General features: G+C 40.8%; 1 non-coding gene across 1 annotated transcript; it reads right to left on the bottom strand.

Moving 5' to 3' along the window:
* Positions 1-1,358: 1,358 nt before the first annotated feature.
* TRNAR-UCG (transfer RNA arginine (anticodon UCG)) lies at positions 1,359-1,431 on the bottom strand. The gene has a single exon. It is a non-coding gene; the product is annotated as a tRNA-Arg (tRNA).
* Between the last annotated feature and the right edge of the window lie 6,619 nt (positions 1,432-8,050).

The following is an 8,050-nucleotide window of genomic DNA, read 5'->3' as shown; positions in this document are numbered from 1 at the left end:
ACATTACCATGCTCATTTACACGGAGTGGTGTTTTCAATTTAACTATTTTGCTTTCTAAAAATTTAAACTCACCAAAGACATATAAAATAACGTTCTGTACCGGAAATTAAACGTTTCATTGGTAACCATTTTCCAGTTAGTTGCATTTCATTATTGCACAATTTCAGTGTACCACAGCATGTATTAGAGTACTTACTATACTCCAATACCTCACATCATAGCTTTTCAGTCTGTGTCGCTGTGTCAGTGATATTGAGACTGACAATGACAGATGGAAGGCAGCGCCATGGAATTAAAGTATCACCAGTGGCTATGATTTTCTCTAAACTGTTGGACAGAGTGGTGGATGCCACACTAATATGGCTTTCTCGCCTGCCTTAGCCTGCTTTTTATTATTTAGTCCACCAAACTGCAGGGATATCGTTTTCATAATGCTGTAGCATTGACTGCCGTAGTATTAGAAACGTACTGCGGTATAGTATAAAATAGTGGATTTGCCAGTACGCTTGCCAGTAAACTGGGCTTACAATTCTATACATACCTATCTCATTTCTTCTCTGCAGCAATTCAATAATGTTACATTAAAGCACTTTAAAAACGCCACATTATCACACAGACCAGCTTCACGTTTTCCATAACTTTTTAGTTGTGCTGAATTTTATCAACTCCCTTATTTCATTACAGCACGCCTCTGGTACAATGCATAACGTGCTTTCATTTAACTGTGCTTAATCGGACGGGATATTTAAAGTGTCACAGGCTGCCAGATCCAGAAAACAGGGTTTTGTTTTGTTTGTTGTTGATTTTATTACAAGTGTCTTTCTTTCTAATATACCATACTGAAGGAGAGTCCAGTGCATGCCAAATACAATTACGCACGCCGTTCAATACACTGCATTAAAATTTTCACGTGAAACTACTTAGAATAATTAACTTTTTATAAATAGGAAGCCACATCGAGTCGTAAAACTATTTTTTTAGGAGGATCCCGCTACATTGCCTTTTTTTATTTCAAGACATTTTAAAATCTATTTAAATTAGTGCAGAGATACCCCACGCGAGCGAGGGGGCAATATCCGTACAGATGGAAACAGATGGCGACTGGTATACTTGCTGCACTGCCTTCTCCTGGCGAGCCAGCGTATTGCAAACTCCTCGACGCTCTAGGGAAGGAGAGCTTTCACCTGTGGATCATCTACCAACTCTCACTGCCGCCTCCAGTTGCTGATCACAGTTCGCGTGTTGTAAAAATTTCAAACGAAACAAATATTTATTTATATTTGGTATACTATACAGCGAGCATGTGGGCGAATATTTGCGCGTAAAAACGAAAAAAAAGATTTAAAAAAATAAAAACCGACCACGGCAGGATTCGAACCTGCAATCTTCTGATCCGAAGTCAGACGCCTTATCCATTAGGCCACGCGGCCACTCTCTGCGCAGGCGCGTTTCTCCCTAGATATTATCAACGTGTGTGGGTGTGTGCTCCATCCGTTAACACCACTGCATTTGTGTATTCCCCATTTTGAACAAACACCAGTCGAATGCCAACAAAAGGCACACGGCTTCCCCTGTCTTGAATGCAAAGCCACGGCGGCCATGGGGACATGACTTGGCGAAGATACGGACCCCCAAACCCTTGCTCGTAACAGAACAGGAATATTTATATTTTTATAAACTGGAGGGATCCGATGAGCTCTAAAGCTCTTTCACAAAACAATGCGGCAGCAATCGTGGCCCCTGTGATAGAATCCCGCCTCTCTGAGCCATCAACGTCGTCGTCGTCATCATCGATGATTCAATCACTAAACTGCACTTCGCGTACAAACCCCTCCCATCAATCCACTGCTGGTTGGGGTCGTTATCTGACCACACCTCAACCACGTTGGTCAACACGGAGCGTTTGAAGGTGGGGAGCATAGAAAGTACGTACAACTTGTTTCTGGGGTTTGTTTCCCTGCCGCACTGCCCTCTGCTGCCCAACCACGTAGCCCCACAGTCACAGGCCACAGCGACTCAACAAACTTTGCCAGCTTCCTATCAGCTTTAACTTCCCACACCCAACGTTATCAACACTATGTCCATTAAGTTACCGTGGTTGTTAATGGTCAGCATCAATGGTCAGCATTAACAACAACAACCACGTGATCAATGGTCAGCATTAACAACAACAACCACGTGATCAATGGTCAGCATTAACAACAACAACCACGTGGTTAATGGTCAGCATTAACAACAACCACGTGATCAATGGTCAGCATTAACAACAACAACCACGTGATCAATGGTCAGCATTAACAACAACAACCACGTGATCAATGGTCAGCATTAACAACAACCACGTGGTTAATGGTCAGCATTAACAACAACCACGTGATCAATGGTCAGCATTAACAACAACAACCACGTGATCAATGGTCAGCATTAACAACAACAACCACGTGGTTAATGGTCAGCATTAACAACAACAATCACGTGATCAATGGTCAGCATTAACAACAACCACGTGATCAATGGTCAGCATTAACAACAAAAACAACCACGTGATCAATGGTCAGCATTAACAACCACGTGGTTACATTTCGATTTAAAGCTTCTTTCGTGACTGCAGGGATTCATCTTCTTGGTTCTTTCGGTAAAGTCACGTAGAAGGGAAGTAATAAAATAATAAAAATAAAACATAATAAAATAATTCTCACGACGTTTCGGCCACAACGCAAGCAGCCGTCCTCAGGTGCTTGCGTTGTGGCCGAAACGTCGTGAGAATTATTTTATTATGTTTTATTTTTATTATTTTATTACTTCCCTTCTACGTGACTTTACCGAAAGAACCAAGAAGATGAATCCCTGCAGTCACGAAAGCTTTAAATCGAAATTTGCAGGGATTCATATTCTTGGTTCTTTCGGTAAAGTCACGTAGAAGGGAAATAATAAAATAATATAAATATAAAACAATAACTATTCTCACGACGTTTCGACTGCAACACAAGAAATCATCACCAGGTGTGAAATCCACCTGATGATGATTGCTTGTGTTGCAGTCGAAACGTCGTGAGAATTTTTGTTTTATATTAATATTATTGTATTATTTCCCTTCTACGTGACTTTACCGAAAGAACCAAGAATATGAACCACGTGGTTGTTAATGGTCATCAGCATTAACAACCACGTGGTCGAGGCGGCAGTTGAAATAAAGGGGGCCACGTTTTTTTTAATTATCCCCTCCACTTCCTTTTCTCACACCACCACACTAGGCGATCTAATTATCATTTATATGATTATACAATAAACCCCACCCCCTCCCTCTAGCCTGAGCACCCGATATGCTGACAGCGATGAACTGCGATTAACCCATCTGGAAATATGTACCGCGTTATTTCAGATGAACACCATCCGTCGTGATGTATGTGATGGCATTAAACCGCCCCGACGGTCATTGCATCTGACAAGGTGACAGTGATGGCATCGTCCTGCTCGATTTAAGAAGATTTCCTTGACAATCCTGTGAAATCGCACGACGAAGCTGGTTGCCATCGCCTGCGAAACGTCGTTCTCAATTGCACACGTGGTGGAGTTTACTTGCCATCACGCCGATGTTGCTGAAGTAGCAACTAATTGGCACGTGTTTGTTCAGGTGACAAACCTTACGAATTGGCTGTGTCGGGTGGTGGTGGCTTCACGACACATTGTTTACGCGATCTAACCCAAAACACACTTTCAAAGAGGCCCGATCAACGTGAAAGAGTAGGCCAAAGACCCTCAAGGGGAGAGTTCTGACGAGCCTGTCCGTCCAGTGGAGGCTCTTCTGCCAGCGGTTACTTGAGCGAGGGTTGACAGGGCTGCTCCCAATCCACCTAAGGGGCCGTCCATAAATGACGTCACGCGATTTTGGACGATTTTTGCCCCCCCCCCCCACCTCGTCACACGGCGTCACAAAAAGTCAGACCCCCCCCTCAAATATGACGTCACAAAGCTCTGCCCCCCCCCCCCAAAACCATATTTCCATTTTGAAAATTAAAGATGCTTCAAATCGCTTTAAACTATTGTCATTGTAGTGCGTATTTAATGTGGCGCTGCACTCTGATGTTGTAGTAGAAAACATTTATTAAAAAGTCTATTTAATTAAGTAGAACGTGTTGTCTATATTTATTTAAAGTTGCGCATTTTGATGTGACGTCACATTTCTCAAACAACCCCCCCCCTCGTCACACATCGTCACAAATGTCTGACCCCCCCCCCCCCCAGGTGCGTGACGTCGTTTATGGACGGCCCATAATCCTGAAACAGTGTCTCCCTTGCTTTATCGAATGCGGAGCGTCAATATTCCACGTTATCAGGAGCTATGCTCTTCGTGAATATTCCACGTTATCAGGGGCCGATCTCCTAATGGTTGATTTCCCACAAAGTAGTGCTTATTTATCTACCTTCCTCGGAGTGATGATGGGCTGAGGCGCTCCAAATGGGAGTTCAACCTTCAAATGAAAGGCGATCATCATGCGGCCATATATAAATTTTATCCAATTAGACATTCTTAGGCTTAGTTAAGTATTATTGATTTTATTACATGCCAATTACTGTAGAAATGATTATTCAATACTATAGTTGAAAATATAATTAACAATTAGTAATCATATACAGTTCCTGCTTCATCACTTAGCATTGTCAGACATTTTAATAATCATACATCGGCAACATTAATCAAATCACTAGGGGTAATTAAATATCAATTAAAATAATGCTTAATATCCGTCATGGTAATAGTAACATCAGAATCGCTAATCATCATCATTATCAATGGCATTAACCATCTGGAGTATTTAGAGTATGTGGCTGATATCAATGTCCACATGATTAGCCATATAGCTTTACCTGGTCAAATAAAAAAAAAAGTTTATAGTTACGGGATTCATAAATGATCATAATGAACATTTGATTCTTAATCACTTAAGCTACTTATTAACACGGTAATGCAATCGCGAATCGCAAAACATCAACGATGTGGCATCACGTCCCACAAGTTGAAACACTGCTTGTCTGTTGTCTTATTAGAATCTTTATGCCGGAGGAATCCGATGAGCTATTAAGCTCTTTTTCACCGACGTCTTGTGGGTAACCTCGTGTGGCTAATTAATGTAACCGAAGAACATGAGTTGTGTACGGTTTTCACATGGATTAGATGAACATCGTCTGACAACGGCAATAAAGCATTCTGGACGCACCAGAATCTCGCCACACGGGACGTGTGTGCCCTGCTACGAATCATTATCAGCCATTCTCAATCTCATCAAATAAAGCCGTGCTCATTTCCATTTCATTTTCAGCCCCTTTGGCAATCCGCTGCAGGATGAAGGCTTCCCCACACGATGTATCATTGTACATTGAGATTGCTTGACCATACTTCACCAACCTGATCAGGGTGGGTTGGTAAAGGGTCGGGGACGTTTTATATTTCACTCGCCATCGATATTAGCCGCGACAGGAAATCAAACTCAGTTCGCTCGGTGCATAGTACAATGCTGGTACAACTGCTAACCATTGCCGGATACTGTTACCCATTTTGCCTGCTCTATCTTCAGTCTAAATTAGCTATGATTATACCGTATTTAATTGCATCCCCTCCCCTCCACTGTGGTAATCTTCCTATGCATCGTATCTCCTTCGCAGACATGCCAAGAAATAACGTTTGCTTGTTGGTAGTGAATATGATGACTGCAAGTCCTGTATTAACCTTCTGAATAATGTGCGTAATCAATTATGTACACGTATTTCAGGAAAATATTCTTCAGTAATGTGAACAGTAAATCGGGTGCATGTACAGGATTTTGTATGTGTGTGTGTGTCAACATATACAGTATAATATATCAACTGGACTGCAAATGAAAAGTTTTTTTTTTTATTCATAAGTCTTTTGCAGATATTGGGAATATAACAAAAAGTGAATCCACTTAAAAAAAAAAAAGATATATAACGTTTGTGGATATTTTCATAAGCGTATAAGCTAACAGTGCAGCAAAATAGATTACTGTTTATATTGCATTTTCAAAAAAGCAATTTCCACCGAATAGGGAAACGTTTCAGTCAACAGGCCTTTAACATCGCTCTCCTTCAATTACCTCATATATATTCTCTTGCATGGTCGCATAGCAACATATTTGACATGAATTGACGTTTTCATTAAATTATACCGCAGGGATTTCCCCCCCCCCCCCCACCCAAAAACGTTTTAAAGTGAAACATGTAAAAAAATATCATTTAAAAAAACCCACAATGCATAAGAGTCCACATTCTTAAATAAATGTTATGAGATGTAAAATTTGCAAGAGACAAACTACTGTATATAGAAATTTCCAATTAGCACGGTTGTCTATGTACGGTGTAAACAAAGGTGAAAAATACATACATCAATGCATATATATTTATATTGGTTGGGTGAAATTTGTTAGCAGCCTAAAGTATCTTACTATATGTATATGCCATGTCATGGTGCTATTTTCTGCATTTCTGGGAATGATAGCAAAGATATAGTTGGCGAACAAAGCCATGTCCTTTTTAAATTGGTAGACATCAATTTTCTGTAGCCTAATGTCGTATTTTGTGCTCTTAGGAAATCAAAAGAAAATTTTTTTTTTGCGAATCTTTGTAGCCTGGGGAAACTTAAATCAGGTTGAAATGTTTAAGCAATCTATTGGAGTATCTTTCTGGTAATAGATATTAACTTGACAAGGTCAATAAGTTGGTGAAGATCTCAGCACTCTAATTTAGTTCATTAGCATCATTATCATCGTATGATCTATCTACTGCTAAATGATGGTCTTGTGATGCCATTATCTATTCTGCGCTTACACATGAGCTAATCTCATTATTATAGGTGTGTTTCTTCCCGTGTCTGCCATGCAACCACTTGTCTGGTCCCTCAGTATACCTTTTGGCGATGTAACCTGTCCAAGAATACTTACATTTGTTGCTCTTATAGTAGTTCCCAGCATGCACTTCTCAATGCTTCTTGGTGTGATTTTCAGTTTTTTCTTTGGAAGTGTCCATGTTTCCAGTCCGTATGCTACAGCAGGTAATATGCACTGAATGGAACCATTCTTTTTGGGCAATTTGATTGTTGCTCTCCATTATATAATTTAATATTCCAAAATCACTCTTCCCATAATTACTCTTCTGCCATGCTCAAATGCCTGCACTGACTTTCCTGCAAATGTCCGTATTAAGTACAAGATTGCTATCCAATGCCATCTTGTTCTCATCCACGGCCTTCTGCATTACCTATCAATAGGGACAGTCGTCGGCCACTGCAGAGCTTGGCAATCAACTTGCTTGCAGCCTCCAGAACCAGGACCATTCCAGCTTAGCAGCCTTTCTCCATGGCCACACCTGTCACCTTGCAACTCAATCCCACTGCACATAGGAAGCAACCACTGAAGGCAGTGTTATCATTCGCAGATCATTGTTAAAGTGTGCTGACATATTGCCCCACAGTAGTTCAAATTATGCCAACCAGTTTGCGACTTAAATAATTTACTTTTGTCTTTGTTAGTGACACATAATATTGTAAATTTTGAAAAGAGATTGTTTTAACTTGTTAAATGCTCTTTTCAAATAAACAATTCCACTTTATGAGTTGGTTGAAGCCAAAAACAAATGTATGACCAAGCACTTCAAGATAAATATTTATTTATATTGACCAGATCCTGCAAACTATCCGCACATGTGTTCTGAGCTGGGGGCATTACTGATACGCATGTATTTGGTAGAACATTGCCTCAAGGTAACTCCTATTAGAAGGATGTATCATTGGCATTGCACAGACTAAAACGTTCATGCTGTATGGTATACTGGAGACTACAAGCACATACTGTACATGTAGTCAAGCCACTGCTGGATGAGGGTCTCCCCACGTGTGGTGGGCAGGCTATTTGACCATACTTCACCACGCTTCTCAGCGCAGGTTGGTGAAGGTGAGGACCATCGACGTTTTACACATAGAAATGCAATGCAGCAAAGCATTTTTGCTGCAGAGCCCACTGCTGCTCATAATATAAC

Source organism: Lethenteron reissneri, chromosome 26 (assembly GCF_015708825.2).
Source record: "Lethenteron reissneri isolate LAM-NWPU_2019-01 chromosome 26, ASM1570882v1, whole genome shotgun sequence".
Lineage (NCBI taxonomy): Eukaryota > Metazoa > Chordata > Hyperoartia > Petromyzontiformes > Petromyzontidae > Lethenteron > Lethenteron reissneri.
Note: the sequence above shows the minus strand (reverse complement) of the source record. Positions and strands in the feature narration are given on the sequence as shown.